At 37.9% G+C, this 17,708-nt stretch overlaps 1 protein-coding gene across 1 annotated transcript in view; it reads right to left on the reverse strand.

Moving 5' to 3' along the window:
• Positions 1 to 17,708, reverse strand: part of LOC124643041 (tyrosine-protein kinase-like otk) — a 47,890-nt gene that overhangs the window by 18,435 nt on the left and 11,747 nt on the right. The gene's annotated exons all lie outside the window — the stretch shown is intronic.

The raw sequence follows: 17,708 nt of genomic DNA on the forward strand, positions 1-17,708 counted from the left end.
GGAAATATAGCTGCAGTAAACTGTACTAAGGAGAAAAAAGCTGTTTCGTTTTATAAATCTGTCTTTAAAAACTAAACTTATCAGTGAACTGAATTATTTGTGAACATAGTGAATTGAATACAAATTTAACTTGTAAATTGAGTTTTAAAAAATCTCAGAAATTAGGTACTATATTCAAAACTAGCTTTTGCCCGCGACTTCGTACGCGGATCCTGTCCCTTATGCCAGCGACTATGGGGTCAGCAAAATCAAAGATCTGAATAGTCGCAATAGACGTGTCCATAGAGATAAAAGTAGTGATTCTAATTAGTCCGCATTTAAGTTGTGTGTGGCAAAAATATTACACGTATTATAACGTAAAAAAACATTAAATAGATGACAAAGTCATGGTGACTTAGTGGAATTCGTGGTGGTTTAGTGGGTAGAGAACCAATCTCTCAAGTGTGAGCGTGCGTCTTTGATTCCAGGTCTGGCAAGTGCCTGCCAATGCAACTTTTCTAAGTTCGTATGTACTTTCTACATATATTTTGGATACCAATGACCGTTATTTGGAGGGGATGTTAAACTGTAGGTTCCGACTGTCATTGAACATACTTGGCAGTCGTTATGGGTAGTCAGAAGCCAGTAAGTCTTACCAAGGGGTGTTGGGTTGAGCGGGTAACCGGGTTGTGGAGGTCAGATAGGCAGTCGCTCCTTGTAAAACACTGGTACTCAGTTGCATCGTGACTGGAAGTCGATCCTAACATAATTAGGACAAAGGCTCTTGAGATAATAACGACAATAATAATGAGATATAGGCATCGCAGGACATCTGAGTCTGATGACGGGGAGTAGCGACCCCGCGGGGCTATATATACTGAGTTCTCCAGGGAGTGTTTACTGTCCCCCATCTCCGGCCGGTCGGAGTGAACCATGACGGGGGAAGGTCTCACGCCTCTGGCTTGGCTTGGCCGTCCAGAGTGGAGTCGCTAGAGCAGGATTAGTAGCCCTGCTCGGAGGGTAGGTGCCTCATGGTAAGCACAGGGAGCGCGTAATCTGCGTTTAAAGTCCGCCGAGGTATCCTCACCCTTCAGCCGCTCATGTCCCTGTTGCCCTCTTGTTGCTATTCAGTGACTGGTTCCCGGGGGCCCAGTAAGTGAGGTGGCGAGTCTCCACCTGCCGTTTTTACATGTACCTAATACATTGTCATCCACTAACATCCCATCACAATAGCCCAAGTAGTTTTCTTCCATAGTTAGCAATAGTTTAGCACAGAACCGGGGATTGTCTTTTTTTTAACGACGTCCACCGGGGATTGTCCTTGGGTTCATTTCTATAGTGTATAAAGGGATAATCGTCGGTTTTGTGTCACCATTTCATTAAAGTTGTCTCAAAAGGGCTTCAGCGTGTTGGCTTCGGCCCCACGTTTGCCTCCCAAAAATTCGGAACTCTGTAGTCCCGAGGTCTGGAAGAGACATACAAAATAATAATGAGATATAACGCAACAAAGTTAGAGAGTGGGGGCTCGTGACGCCACGTCTAGGTATGTAAAATTTGTACTAAGCAGTGACTTAACACGAAATTCAAGCGTTGTTGTATCTTCATTATTATTTGTTTGTGAGAGAGAGAAAAGAAAAATGCGTGTCCATTATCGTCGTTATCTAAAAGACGGACTAATTACTTTTTTTGATTCACCATACCTATTTCATAACATTCATTTATATATGTCACCGTAAGATTACAAACATCGTTAGATTACAATCTATCTCGAGAGATTGTAAACTGTCGAATTATTGTAAACCGTAACACCTGATTGCAATTTAACGCAGTATTTTTCGCTATATTATAATCTATCGATGAGAAATTGTCAAATTGTCAACTGTCCGAAAGCTCTCCCTGATTGGTCAGTCTTTTTGTAAGATCGAGAGCGATGTAGAGCGGTCAAATTGTCAACTGGCGTAGAACGGAATGCATCTTGCGCGCTGATTGGTAGAACGTCAAAAAAGACAATGTTCTTTGCAACTCCCGGTGTCACAGCTCTTTGACGTGCAAAAATAAGTGACGGTTTAATTTTTTATAAAATCAAAAATTGTACTTAATTTTTAAGACTCAAATTACACACAATTAAAAATTGTATTAAAAATTGAAGTTAGTGACGAAAACGAATCGCTGCAAAACCGACTCCACGTAGTCTTGTCTGCCCTACCCCTAGAGTGCAATTCAAAACCGCGTAGGCGCGGAGGGGCGAGGCGGCCTGCGAGCTGAGGCGCAGGTAGTTTCAGCGCTCGCCGCCGCGGCTGAGGCTGGCCGGCTCGGCCGGCCAGCAAGCCGAAGCTGCGGTGGTGAGCGTGAAAACCATCTGCGACGATAAGCTCGCATGGGACCGCCGGAGCCCCGCAGCGCCGGAGCCGTGACAGAAGTTATGCTTGCTGCATGTTGCATGCTTACTTCCATGCTGGGTCAATTAATATGGGATGTGTTATATTTTAAACAAAAAACTCAGTAGGTACGAGTTAAAAAATTAGAAGGTAAATAAATATTTTTATGATGTCATTTAATAGTATTTAAGAAGTTTACTGTTAGAATGCATGCTACAAAAGATGCAAAAAAATAACCATCATGCTGAATTGTATTTAGAGTGGAAGATACCTCGTGGCTAAGATAGTATTATTTAGATGCTCGACGCTTATTGCTGCTTTATTAATTGTGGCTGACTTAGTAATTTAGAAGGCAACATACATTTTTGGGGGCGAATAATGATATTAAAAAGAAGCCTGTTTAATTAGCACCCCTTTTATTTTATTTTTAAATATTAGTTTGTATTTGAAGACAAAATACCTAACTGTATTTTTATAAGAGTTATTTTTATATAAATTTAATACTTGAAGAATTTTTGAAGAGCATTTATTTTATTTAACTGACACCTCTATTTCATTCCTAACTCTACGGGAACTCCATGGGAACAGAACGGCTGGTCGTGATTGGTCGATCTTACAAAAAGACTGACCAATCAGAGAGAGCTTTCGGACAGTTGACAATTTGACAATTTCTCATCGATAGATTATAATATAGCGAAAAATAATACGTTAAATTGCAATCAGATGTTACGGTTCACAATAATTCGACAGTTTACAATCTCTCGAGATAGATTGTAATCTAACGATGTTTGTAATCTTACGGTAACATATACATTTCAAGTGGAGTATTGCTCTTGAAGTTTCACATCAGGTGTTCCAGATCTTCGATGTTTATACGTCAATAGAGAGTGCTTATCAGATTGAACCACTTTTGCTAAAACGTCATATCTTCATATGCTTCATATAGTCTAGCAGGGCTCCTGGAGTTCCACATCAGGTGTTTTACATCTTCAATTTTTATAAGTCAACAGAGAGTGCTTATCAGATTGAACAACTTTTGCTAAAACGTCATACCTCCATATGCTATAGTCTAGCTGGGCCCCTGGAGTTCCACATCAGGTGTTTTAGATCTTCAATTTGTATAAGTCAATAGAAAGTGCTTATCAAATTGAACAACTTTTGCTAAAACGGCATACCTGTATATGGTACAGAGAAGCTGGGCTCTTGGGGTTCCACATCAGGTGTTCCAGATCTTAAAATTTATTATCTCAACTGAAAATGCTCATCAAATGAAACAATTTTTGCCACGGCACCATATTTGTATCTCTTATAGTTTTATTGGTCTGTTGGAGTTCTGCATCAGGTCTTCAAGTTTCGAAGATAAATTATAGCCTATATGTTGACCAGGTCTAATACTGATACAACAAAGAAAAAATCATTGAAATCCGTTCAGTAGTTCGGAAGATTAGCGTGTACAAACAAACAGACATACAGACATACAGACATACAGACATACAGACAGAATTTTTTTTTTGGATTTGTGCTCCATTACTGTTTCTAAACCCCACCCAAGTACTATTTTTTTAATATATTCAATGTACAGACACAGTTTTTTTACAGATTTATTATATGTATAGACTAGCTTTTGCCCGCGACTTCGTACGCGGATCCTGTCCCTTATGCCAGCGACTATGGGGTCAGCAAAATCAAAGATCTGAATAGTCGCAATAGACGTGTCCATAGAGATAAAAGTAGTGATTCTAATTAGTCCGCATTTAAGTTGTGTGTGGCAAAAATATTACACGTATTATAACGTAAAAAAACATTAAATAGATGACAAAGTCATGGTGACTTAGTGGAATTCGTGGTGGTTTAGTGGGTAGAGAACCAATCTCTCAAGTGTGAGCGTGCGTCTTTGATTCCAGGTCTGGCAAGTGCCTGCCAATGCAACTTTTCTAAGTTCGTATGTACTTTCTACATATATTTTGGATACCAATGACCGTTATTTGGAGGGGATGTTAAACTGTAGGTTCCGACTGTCATTGAACATACTTGGCAGTCGTTATGGGTAGTCAGAAGCCAGTAAGTCTTACCAAGGGGTGTTGGGTTGAGCGGGTAACCGGGTTGTGGAGGTCAGATAGGCAGTCGCTCCTTGTAAAACACTGGTACTCAGTTGCATCGTGACTGGAAGTCGATCCTAACATAATTAGGACAAAGGCTCTTGAGATAATAACGACAATAATAATGAGATATAGGCATCGCAGGACATCTGAGTCTGATGACGGGGAGTAGCGACCCCGCGGGGCTATATATACTGAGTTCTCCAGGGAGTGTTTACTGTCCCCCATCTCCGGCCGGTCGGAGTGAACCATGACGGGGGAAGGTCTCACGCCTCTGGCTTGGCTTGGCCGTCCAGAGTGGAGTCGCTAGAGCAGGATTAGTAGCCCTGCTCGGAGGGTAGGTGCCTCATGGTAAGCACAGGGAGCGCGTAATCTGCGTTTAAAGTCCGCCGAGGTATCCTCACCCTTCAGCCGCTCATGTCCCTGTTGCCCTCTTGTTGCTATTCAGTGACTGGTTCCCGGGGGCCCAGTAAGTGAGGTGGCGAGTCTCCACCTGCCGTTTTTACATGTACCTAATACATTGTCATCCACTAACATCCCATCACAATAGCCCAAGTAGTTTTCTTCCATAGTTAGCAATAGTTTAGCACAGAACCGGGGATTGTCTTTTTTTTAACGACGTCCACCGGGGATTGTCCTTGGGTTCATTTCTATAGTGTATAAAGGGATAATCGTCGGTTTTGTGTCACCATTTCATTAAAGTTGTCTCAAAAGGGCTTCAGCGTGTTGGCTTCGGCCCCACGTTTGCCTCCCAAAAATTCGGAACTCTGTAGTCCCGAGGTCTGGAAGAGACATACAAAATAATAATGAGATATAACGCAACAAAGTTAGAGAGTGGGGGCTCGTGACGCCACGTCTAGGTATGTAAAATTTGTACTAAGCAGTGACTTAACACGAAATTCAAGCGTTGTTGTATCTTCATTATTATTTGTTTGTGAGAGAGAGAAAAGAAAAATGCGTGTCCATTATCGTCGTTATCTAAAAGACGGACTAATTACTTTTTTTGATTCACCATACCTATTTCATAACATTCATTTATATATGTCACCGTAAGATTACAAACATCGTTAGATTACAATCTATCTCGAGAGATTGTAAACTGTCGAATTATTGTAAACCGTAACACCTGATTGCAATTTAACGCAGTATTTTTCGCTATATTATAATCTATCGATGAGAAATTGTCAAATTGTCAACTGTCCGAAAGCTCTCCCTGATTGGTCAGTCTTTTTGTAAGATCGAGAGCGATGTAGAGCGGTCAAATTGTCAACTGGCGTAGAACGGAATGCATCTTGCGCGCTGATTGGTAGAACGTCAAAAAAGACAATGTTCTTTGCAACTCCCGGTGTCACAGCTCTTTGACGTGCAAAAATAAGTGACGGTTTAATTTTTTATAAAATCAAAAATTGTACTTAATTTTTAAGACTCAAATTACACACAATTAAAAATTGTATTAAAAATTGAAGTTAGTGACGAAAACGAATCGCTGCAAAACCGACTCCACGTAGTCTTGTCTGCCCTACCCCTAGAGTGCAATTCAAAACCGCGTAGGCGCGGAGGGGCGAGGCGGCCTGCGAGCTGAGGCGCAGGTAGTTTCAGCGCTCGCCGCCGCGGCTGAGGCTGGCCGGCTCGGCCGGCCAGCAAGCCGAAGCTGCGGTGGTGAGCGTGAAAACCATCTGCGACGATAAGCTCGCATGGGACCGCCGGAGCCCCGCAGCGCCGGAGCCGTGACAGAAGTTATGCTTGCTGCATGTTGCATGCTTACTTCCATGCTGGGTCAATTAATATGGGATGTGTTATATTTTAAACAAAAAACTCAGTAGGTACGAGTTAAAAAATTAGAAGGTAAATAAATATTTTTATGATGTCATTTAATAGTATTTAAGAAGTTTACTGTTAGAATGCATGCTACAAAAGATGCAAAAAAATAACCATCATGCTGAATTGTATTTAGAGTGGAAGATAACTCGTGGCTAAGATAGTATTATTTAGATGCTCGACGCTTATTGCTGCTTTATTAATTGTGGCTGACTTAGTAATTTAGAAGGCAACATACATTTTTGGGGGCGAATAATGATATTAAAAAGAAGCCTGTTTAATTAGCACCCCTTTTATTTTATTTTTAAATATTAGTTTGTATTTGAAGACAAAATACCTAACTGTATTTTTATAAGAGTTATTTTTATATAAATTTAATACTTGAAGAATTTTTGAAGAGCATTTATTTTATTTAACTGACACCTCTATTTCATTCCTAACTCTACGGGAACTCCATGGGAACAGAACGGCTGGTCGTGATTGGTCGATCTTACAAAAAGACTGACCAATCAGAGAGAGCTTTCGGACAGTTGACAATTTGACAATTTCTCATCGATAGATTATAATATAGCGAAAAATAATACGTTAAATTGCAATCAGATGTTACGGTTCACAATAATTCGACAGTTTACAATCTCTCGAGATAGATTGTAATCTAACGATGTTTGTAATCTTACGGTAACATATACATTTCAAGTGGAGTATTGCTCTTGAAGTTTCACATCAGGTGTTCCAGATCTTCGATGTTTATACGTCAATAGAGAGTGCTTATCAGATTGAACCACTTTTGCTAAAACGTCATATCTTCATATGCTTCATATAGTCTAGCAGGGCTCCTGGAGTTCCACATCAGGTGTTTTACATCTTCAATTTTTATAAGTCAACAGAGAGTGCTTATCAGATTGAACAACTTTTGCTAAAACGTCATACCTCCATATGCTATAGTCTAGCTGGGCCCCTGGAGTTCCACATCAGGTGTTTTAGATCTTCAATTTGTATAAGTCAATAGAAAGTGCTTATCAAATTGAACAACTTTTGCTAAAACGGCATACCTGTATATGGTACAGAGAAGCTGGGCTCTTGGGGTTCCACATCAGGTGTTCCAGATCTTAAAATTTATTATCTCAACTGAAAATGCTCATCAAATGAAACAATTTTTGCCACGGCACCATATTTGTATCTCTTATAGTTTTATTGGTCTGTTGGAGTTCTGCATCAGGTCTTCAAGTTTCGAAGATAAATTATAGCCTATATGTTGACCAGGTCTAATACTGATACAACAAAGAAAAAATCATTGAAATCCGTTCAGTAGTTCGGAAGATTAGCGTGTACAAACAAACAGACATACAGACATACAGACATACAGACATACAGACAGAATTTTTTTTTTGGATTTGTGCTCCATTACTGTTTCTAAACCCCACCCAAGTACTATTTTTTTAATATATTCAATGTACAGACACAGTTTTTTTACAGATTTATTATATGTATAGATATTATATGTATAGATTAATTTACGTGAATAAAACTTGGAAGTGGAACTTGGCAGGCCTCAGTACAGTTTTTTACCCAACTGCCAACATGGGTTTTGTTTTTCAAGTTCGTTAAAATGCGAGAAGAAACCAACTGCAAAATTAAGTACCAAGTAAAACAAATTAAAATACACAATCCCATCTGTTTTTCGCCAAATCATAACACTGGTCAACATCATACAAAGTCGTAAGTGATTTATAAATACGACTACAGAAGCCGACGCGGTTGGTCCATACTTAGAAACGAACAAACGATTTTACGCTTACAAGCCTAAACATAAACATTTAGCTGGTTTAACTTTAACTGAGGCGGTTTGTATCAAAGGTACTGATAGCTTTTTGACATCTTAGTAGATATATGTATTTTTGAATATTTATATTTGTATTCCATTTTATAATTTGTTTTGGGGTGGACTCCCAGTCTAACCGGATGCAGCTGAACACCGCTTTTTAGTAACCTTAGGGTAAAAAGGGATCCGATTGCTAAGATTTCGCTGTCTCTCTGTCCGTCCGTCTATCACCAGTTTTCGTCATCGTGATTAATCGTGAACCATGAAAGCTAGACAGTTAAAATTTTAGATAATGTATTTATGTTGTATTTATGCTATAACAACAAATACTGGAACTAGATTAAGGTAAGTACTCTCATAAAACAATCATTTTTTTTTCTCTCTCTTCATAGATAAGGCACGGAACTCTTCAAGCGTGTGTCTGATTCTATGACGAGCGCCGTTTGTGGCCCGGACGGGCCACGGCCGGGCCGCGTCCGGGCTTTTACTTCATACAAAATGTATGTAACGTTTCACGTTAGTGCCCCGTTCGAGCCACGTATACGGCACGCCCCGGCCACGTCCCGGTCTAATATAAATCAACCCATATGCACAGTAAACTATTCCCATAACAACGATTACTTATCCATAAGCGCTACGAACCATATTTCTATTTCTGCATATAAGATATTGCTAAAGATGCATGTTAAAATAAACTGCAGTTAAACCAGCTAATCCTGAGTTTATTTTGAGAAGAGGCTTGCGTTCAATACGATGCTCATTTGCGATTAATGATCCGGGATTTAACCAACTAAAGATAGCTCGACAATATTTAATCGCAGCAAATATATGAACCTATTTATATATGTAACTAGAACTGAATTAGTACTGTTGTCTTTCTGAGAACTGAAATAACTAGCGTTTGGCACAGTTAAACTTTAGTAGGATTAGCTATGACATATTTTTAGTGTCTGAATCAAAAATCTTAAGTAAGCTTTTTTTGTTAGGCTTTCTTGCTAAAACGGCTGATGCGATTGCGATGAAATTTGGCTTGGAGATAGTTGGTACCCTATAGACGGAGATAGGCTACTTTTGATCCAGTTGCAGGACCTAGTTTCCCTGATATGCGGGTAAAGTCGCAGACGCAGAAATCTAGCTAACTAAAACAACGTAAGTATTCCCTAACAAGTCCAAACTATTCGAGATTTTTGTTATAACACTGACAGCTTCCAATTGCAGTCCATAGATAGAACAAACGACTTCACACTGACGTCGGTAAACAAACAAACGCGGCGGCACATCAAACACTGCGCGTACGCATTTACATTTGTAGGGTGACTGTGCAACGGGAGTTTTTGGGATAGTCCACAATTTTATGGCGAGAAGTTTATGAATATAAGTATGGTTTTATTTTTACACTAATTTACCCCCATTGGTTGCAAAAATTAAAGAGCAAATGGCAACTCTATAAATAGACTATTTGAGCCTGAAAGACTTTTTTCCTGAGAGTAGCGCTTTCGAGCAAAACGAGCAAATTGATTTGCAATATTAATCTAGATTTTACATAAAATAGTTTACAATTTATTTTGCTTTATTGTGGGTAAGAAAGTATTGCGTAATCATTAAAACACATCAAGAGTTTAAGGATCCATGTCAATAACTCATTTGTTCGCAACAAATTGGGGCAAGTATCCTTCGCGAATCCATATTGCTGGACACACATTTGAACTTATAATGAAATAGTAGAGTTACATTATTACGTCAACATTATATTTATCTTAAGAAATGTGTATCATCGTTTGTGGTCCAGATAACTTTTATCGCTTAATTAGCGTAACTGATGTAAGCAACAGTTTTGCAATTATATGAGTAAATAATACAACGGTATAGTATTTTGTTGGTTCATAAAGTTAATTTAAATGCTAATACTATAGCTTAGGTCATGATAACATCCCAACACACTAAAACAAGTATTCTCAGAGTTTTGCTCATGTTTCCCACCTCAAATACATTCGATTGAAGTGGTGCTTTGCGACCTCTGGACTGGAACAACGAAATTAACATGGTTTTTCAAAATAGAAGATTCCTGCATAGCTCCAAAACTACTGAACTGATTTTAAAAATTCTTTCACTTTTGGGAAGCTACCCTATCCCCGGCTATATTATATCCAGGTACAGGAAGAAGTTCCCCTGTGACTGCGAGACACAGCTACCGTCTTACATCATTCATTCTTTCTTAAGTAAGCAAAACGAATGGTCTCTAGTTTTAGAAATCAAGCATTACTTCTCAAGCTTATCCACAACCCACAAAACCCGTATCCACCCTACAAAATCTAAATATACAAGGCTGCGCATTTGCTGCGCATCACTCGGCATTGAACCCGGTACCGCGAGTTCAACCGATCAGTTATCACATAACCATTATTGTTGTAGCAACGATGATGGTACTAATGTGTGCAGTGGTACTTTTTAGTGCCACCGGAAGTGCGTGCTTGGTGTTGGGCGGTTAGAGTAAAAAGATTTAGCGCAATTTTTTAACAATTGAAAATCTAGCTCTAGCTTTCTGTTTTACCCCGAGAACTACTCTCCGCACTTGGATAAAAAAAGCGTAGCTATATGTAGCTCTGATGTATCCTTTTAACTGATGTTATAAACGCGAAAGTTTGTACATAATATATGTATGGATGGTGTAGTTTTTTGCCCTTTCACGCAAAAACTACTGTTTAGATTTTGATGAAACTTTGTAGTACCTACAAATACAGCTTTTATCCGAGTCCAGGGAGGAGTTCCCTCAGGAAGCAAGTAAAATTGTCTCTAAAATGCAAACACATTTTAAAACATGTATATTCGAAATCAATTAAATAAAGACGAAGAAAAATGCTTCGAAATACCAACCCTTATACGTGAAGGGTTAAAAACAATTTAGATTCGAGTCGCACAGCTCCTAATAAGTGGAAGACATTTAGAAAATCCAAGATGGCCGGTTGCCCGTTACTTTTTATTTATTGTCAGTTCCTAACTATCCTTTGTGAGTGTTACGTGGGTGGTTTTAATTAAATTATTTTATTGTAGTTTTTGCTATTATTTTTTTATTGTTTTTTTTTCTTTCCCTTGTAATGGTTTTTAGTTTGCTGCGAGAGAGAATAAAATGTATCGGTTTTAAAGCAATTTAAGTAAGTCATCAAACTTATGTATCAAGGAGTTGAAAGAACTCACAAACGGCAGTTTATTTTTAATCTGATCGTCTAGATTTTGTGATAAAAATGTTGCCACATTCGTCTATTTTCCTTCAAAGCGTAGTTTCTGTCCGTTTTATGTTAACATGGGGACAAAATCCTTAATAAACCCGAGTTAGAATAACCTGCAAAGAACATCAAAAATACCATCCAATTTTGTAATACCACATTTTATCTTTCATTTTACAACAAAACGTGCAATTTCATAAAACGCAGACAATGTCTTTCCCGAACTAAGACATAAACGTTGCAATTTTCTTGAAGATTTTAAAATACGTTGTCGTTGCTCCAACGAGGTAGAATAGCAGAATGGCGTGTCTATGGTACGTCTGAGTTTGGTTAAATATTAAATATCGTTTTTTTTTTATTTACATAGTTATTAACATAGTTATTTACATGGCCATGCTGATCCTTTGTCCGAGGTAATAGCCAGCCTTTTGGTCACGAGAAGCGTCAACCAGCCGCCTAGACATATCTTTAAATAGGGTGTGGGCATAAAATATCGATTAGATTATACAGTCCTATGTAAATAGAGTAAGGTGTTAAACTTATCTGTGGCAGACAGTCGAAGTTAGACGTCGTTAATGCATTAACATTCATGACTGCGGCCACAATCGATATCCATAGATAAATATGTATCTATCTATGTAGTTTACCTATTGTCCATGCTATTATTATTTGAAGATGAGTTTGGAGGTAGTGGTTATATACCAACTATATGTAGGTATGTCACTTTAGGTAAGGTCTTCCACTTAGCCACATAAGAGTTTAGGCCTGGCCTATTGAGTCAAGAAAAACCTGTAAGTAATTAGGCATTATAATTCGTATAGAAGACAATTTAATTTCAGCAGTTAAATAGTAAACAGTAAAAAGACGAAGAACAGGCTAGAAAACCATTGGAATTTGTCTACTTGTGACTTGCGATAGCCTTACTGAAAGTTTACATGATCGGCAAGCTACATAATAAAGCCATTATACAAAACAAGATCCAACTCAATTACAATGCACAGATAATCAAAAACATTTAAAAAACGAACGAAAATCGAACACAGCGCTCCCAGCGACCGCCGGGCGCAACTGCATAATGGCGGCGTTGCCATGGCAACCGCTCGTAAAATTTTATTGCCCGCGCCCTCCGTCCCGCTTGAAACGGTTACTTTGCAAAAGCCATCCTAGATTAGAGATCATTTCATTTCAACGCTAGCACTCGCTCCCTGGCGGTTTCGTTTATCGCCTAGATTTCATGTGATTTTTCTCAAAGGGATACCACGTTTGATTTTCAAGTGGGTACTCCTTGACGCTTTACGTTTCAGGGGGTTCCAAGTTTATAGGCTTTGAGTTGTTGTGAAAATCGATTCGGGCCTCAATGATGTTGGTTTTGTAATCGTAAACTTTTGAGCTTCCGTCTTTTTACTGCCATCATCTGCCTAGCCTTTTCTCAACTATGTTGGGATCGGTCTATCCGCCAGTGTTATACAAAGGCCTCTATTCCTCTAGTAAATTATGCAAAAAATATATTAGCGCCCTCTACACGGCAGGACTTTGTGATAAGCCTGAGAGCCCCCACCCCATGTCATAAATATCTTTGATAATAAGTCCATAGACATTTACTACAGCTAACCAACTTCTGGCTACTTAATTCATTACTTTTTAACGGCTCTAGAAGTAGTTTTATTAATATTGCGTGTTTATTACACTGAAAAGTAGGTAGTAGTTCCGAAAAAAACTACTTAAAACTAGTATTTCCCTCACGCAATACAACTATAACTTTTTTAATAAACTGTCACGTCGAATTTTCATCAAGAAAGCAGTAAAAACTTCAATTACACAAATAGCAAACTTAATTAGACAGTGGCACTTTGTTAAATAATTAAAGTCACCCCCTCCACTCCTGCCATAAACCACCCCTAGAAGTCGTAAAATAACACAAGTTTATGGATTTTGGACCCCCAGTATGCTACATTTCACGACCCACTAGGGCTGGGAAACGCATTGTCGATAACCGTAAACCATACAACTATGTTGATGATAATCGAATATCGATTCGCGCTGCACATCAAATACTGTATCTTAAGATTTGATGCCGATTTTATGGAATATTTGCACGATTTTCTTAAAGGTTAACTAACGGTTTTATCGATACTAATCGGTTTTGCATTTAAAGCTATCTAATTAAACAAACGTGTATCGGATTTAAATGTCGTATTACCAAACTTGGTAGCTGAGAGCACGACGTTCTTCTAAATCGACTTCCCTTAAGTAAGTCGGGTTTAGCGGCACGGTAAGGAGGCTTTGTTTGTTTTTGGAAGCTCAAATGTTAGTTTACTTCGTAGATATTAAAATATTGATATAAATATTCTGCACGAGAAATTGGGAACATAAATAAGAAAACGGTTACCTATTTTGTCCCTTTTTAAAAAAGATTCTTAGAAAAAATAACACCCCTTTTTGCGTCGGGAGTTAAAAAGCTCTGAATAGGTAAGACATCTTGAGATAACTACAAGAATGTAATCGATTTTAACATTTGTCGAGACAAATCGTTAAAAAGTTATCGGTTAAAGCACAACCCTACGTCACACTCATTACCTTTTATCGTAAAAAAAACTTAATGGCGCCCAAACGAAAAGTACGTTTAACGCTCACGTACGTAGAGTATATTTTAAAAGCGTTTTCTCATGTGGAAACTGTATTTCGGGATTTTAAAAACCTTTTACTGGAATTTATTTTGATACGTGAAAGTTGCAAATGTTTGAATTGGAACAAGAGTACTTAAAGTACATTTTTTGTACTTAGTGACCCACCGTCTCTGGCCATCTTGAAAACTTAGCAAGGGTTTTCATTGAAAGCCATTTTCACTAAGAAAACTACAATCAATTTAAGTTGAATGCTTTTTATTTAATCCTTCTTTGACTCAACATTTGGCAAACACTAAAACTTTGTCTACTGTATTTAATTCCAAGTACAGAAACACCATCTCAAAAAATAAACGGATAAGCAAACACAACCGACAATTTTCGTCGCCATTTTTCCTTATTTCGCGCCAAATTTCATTGTGCAGCTATTTTTCTTCTTACACGAAGCAAACGTACATAACCTTCTTAGAGTTTACAACAAACCGGAGACGCCATGAACATTAATCTCTATGCGAAAGTCTACCAATTTACGCGTGGGGCCGAAGCAATGCAACAAAAATTGCTCACATGCATTTTCAACAGCAAATGGCAAAAAATTACAAGCGTAAACTTGATACCTTTGGCAGAGGCAAAGGCACGACAATGACATCTCCTAATGATCTAAGTCGGACATACATCCTACATTCCGTTCCACGTTGGAATATAACAAGCCGGGACGGCATTCTCGTCACGTTTACAATAACGTCTCGTCTGTCACTTGGACTGTACGATAATTAGTTTTGGATACAGGAGTTTCTAGTTCGCTATTGTTTTGGATAATTTTAGGATTAGCTTACACACCTACAGACTGTGTAAGCTAATACTGAATTTTTTTTACTGTAGGCTACAGTAGAAAGAATATATAAAATAAAGCAATTTCTGTTGTAAAACTGAGGTCCAATTTACCGACAACATAGACGTCCTTTTTCCTTTAAACTTCATAGTGACGATTGTTTTATGATGTCGTTTATGTTGTAGGTGAATTTGGGCCTAAGACTATGATGTCAACATTTGTGGAGCGAATAAGAATAACGAAAAAAAAATATATTAGAAAAGTAACGAACAAAAAACAATTAAAACAAGCTGTGATTCATAAACGTACGACCAGAAACTTGCTCATATTTTTAAGTACCTACGTTACTTATTTTCTTTAAAAAAAACATTAACTTAATAACTCACACAAGCACATGCTTGAAGTAAAAGATTTTTACTAAAATAGGTTTTACTAAACAAAATTATTATATTCTATCAAATGAACGTAGGAAAAGTCTTGAAAGTTTCACAAGGGCCCTTCGGCGTAAGTTCAGGCGAACTTTTCGCAATTTCACATGGCTAATTAATTTTTATAGAAAGGCCTGCTGCTCAAGTTTATATCACAGTTACTTTTAATTATTATAAGAGTATACTTTTTACAGGAAATAAGTTACGAATAGGTTTTAAATTAATTTAAAGTTAAACTTAAGTAATTTCCTAACCTTAACTGACGTTGTCTAGACTGCAACTTAAGAACTTTGGATTTTTGCCAAAATATTGTCCAGATATAGTTTCTTATAAGCAATAGGTAATATATACCTGTCTCTTTTCACACATTTATAAAACTACGATATATATACGAAGAAAGAGACTTATCACTTCGAATGACACACGTGCTAAAAGCTTTTTTCCCAGTTTAAAATTGAAATCAAAGCCCTTTTTAAACTCAACAAAAAGTTAATTTAAATAAATTGCCAGCCAAGTGTTGGCAAAGTTTGCCCACTAATAAATGTTTGACGATTCAATTAACGTTTTCAACTGTCGAGTCAGCAAACATTCATTGCTGACCTCGACGGTACCAATCACACGAATTACTGGAAGCCAATGAAAACCTTTCATTTTACTACATTTGTTGAAATTGTTTGCACCGATTTTCCAATTTATGTAAATTGGTTTGCGGGGAAGTTATTTTATTAAAAGTCTCTGCTTGTCATCTGTCATATTTACGTTTATCGATAACGTGTTTTCGTTTGTGGAATCAAAACATCACTATTTGTGTTGCCAGCTTTATGTAAAAACTGTGCTTAGTGCAAAATTTTATTTCTCCCACATTTAAATGCTGATTAGTTAGATTAATAATGAGATTTCCCATTACAAAGGAACAGCTAGTAAGTTCTCAGTATCAGTCCGGATTCAGGCCTTGTCATATTAAATAGCATACCAATGCATGCAACCACAGGACTTAGCAATATCAATAAAAAAACACTATGTCACCTCTTTTGTAATTAAGTCTTTAATTCAGACACACGTATCTCATACTTACATTGTCCAAAGACTAAAAAAAGTCAAGACAGGCCGAGTTTCTTAATTGTTTTCCGTTTATAATCTGTCCGATCATAAAGCACAGATGTGACGAATCCTCCGCCGGCCGTGTAGGTCACGGACGACCAATGAATTCTGTATATAACTCGATGTAGCTATTGTGATGAACCGGTTCGAGCGAGGAAGGGGTTTTATCTCAGATCTTCTGCGAAATAATATCGAGGGCATCTAATAGGTCGTGTGTGCGAATTTAACGTTTATAATAGATGTAGAGTTAAAAGTTTGATTCACCGCTGTTAATAATCATAAAAGCAAGATTTTGCAACAACACAAGCTAGGACATAAAGTGTTGCCAACACAAAAAATAGAAGAAAAACTACTACCATAGTAGATTTTCCTAATGCAAACAGCATACATGTGTACGTTATTACCAAAATATCCTCGAAATACAAGACAAAGCATCTTGCCATCTAAATTCGATATTTTTCGTAAGGGCGGGCGCACATTGTATTCCGATCACGTGCACGACCCAAATACAGGGCGCAGACGCCTTGCTGCGATCATTGCGTGGAAAGGAACGTCTGTTTTATATAGGAGGTTCCAACTTAATTGGCGACCATCAACGGTGTTTGAGGATCGTTTATTTCAATGGGGAATTGTGGAAAATGCTTAAGAGAAAAAGTGGTAGTTTTTTGCAGAATGTTCGTGAGGTCTCATAGAATCTTTTAGTGCCTCCCTTTGCAAAAGAGCGGATGCATATACGTTTGGTGGCTCGTGAGGTTGGATAGAAGCTTTTATCATCATCAAATAAAATAATTTTTATAACATATTTTTTTCACCACTATGGTCACAAAAGTCTTCAAGACAGCCCGTCTTAAAGACTTTCATCTCCTTGGAACTATGCTGTATCTTTTGCCGTTCGCCCTTTTAACTGAAAAGCACCATTCAATCATTTGTCTAGTTTTGCAAAAAAATCAGGCGCTTAAAACGTCTAAAATTTTAGCTGATGAAAAGCGTACAATCCTATAATCGTATAATCTATTATCGAAATATAAGCCTATAATTGAAGTAGCTATCGTCTATATTTTCGCATAAATCACAAAAATAAACACATTTCCTGCAAAAAAAGAGATAAAACCAAGCCACCACCGGACTCCTCGGTGTTGCATTATATTTCTGGGCACACATTATGTAAATACCTCCTGGGAGTCGCATAACAAGGTTTTGATCACCATTCCTCCGCAGAATGTAATCATATCGTGTTTGTTTCTATTATCGGCGTTATTTCTGTTATTTGTGGCAAATTATGTCAGTGGGATGACGGTAATTTTGGCGAAATTGGTTTGGGACGCACTATAATTTTAGTGGAATGAATTAAGGGGTCTCTTGACCCATGTTTGCAAAAATTTTTGATTCTTTTAATATTGTGC

The sequence above is a fragment of the Helicoverpa zea genome, chromosome 26, assembly GCF_022581195.2.
Source record: "Helicoverpa zea isolate HzStark_Cry1AcR chromosome 26, ilHelZeax1.1, whole genome shotgun sequence".
NCBI lineage: Eukaryota > Metazoa > Arthropoda > Insecta > Lepidoptera > Noctuidae > Helicoverpa > Helicoverpa zea.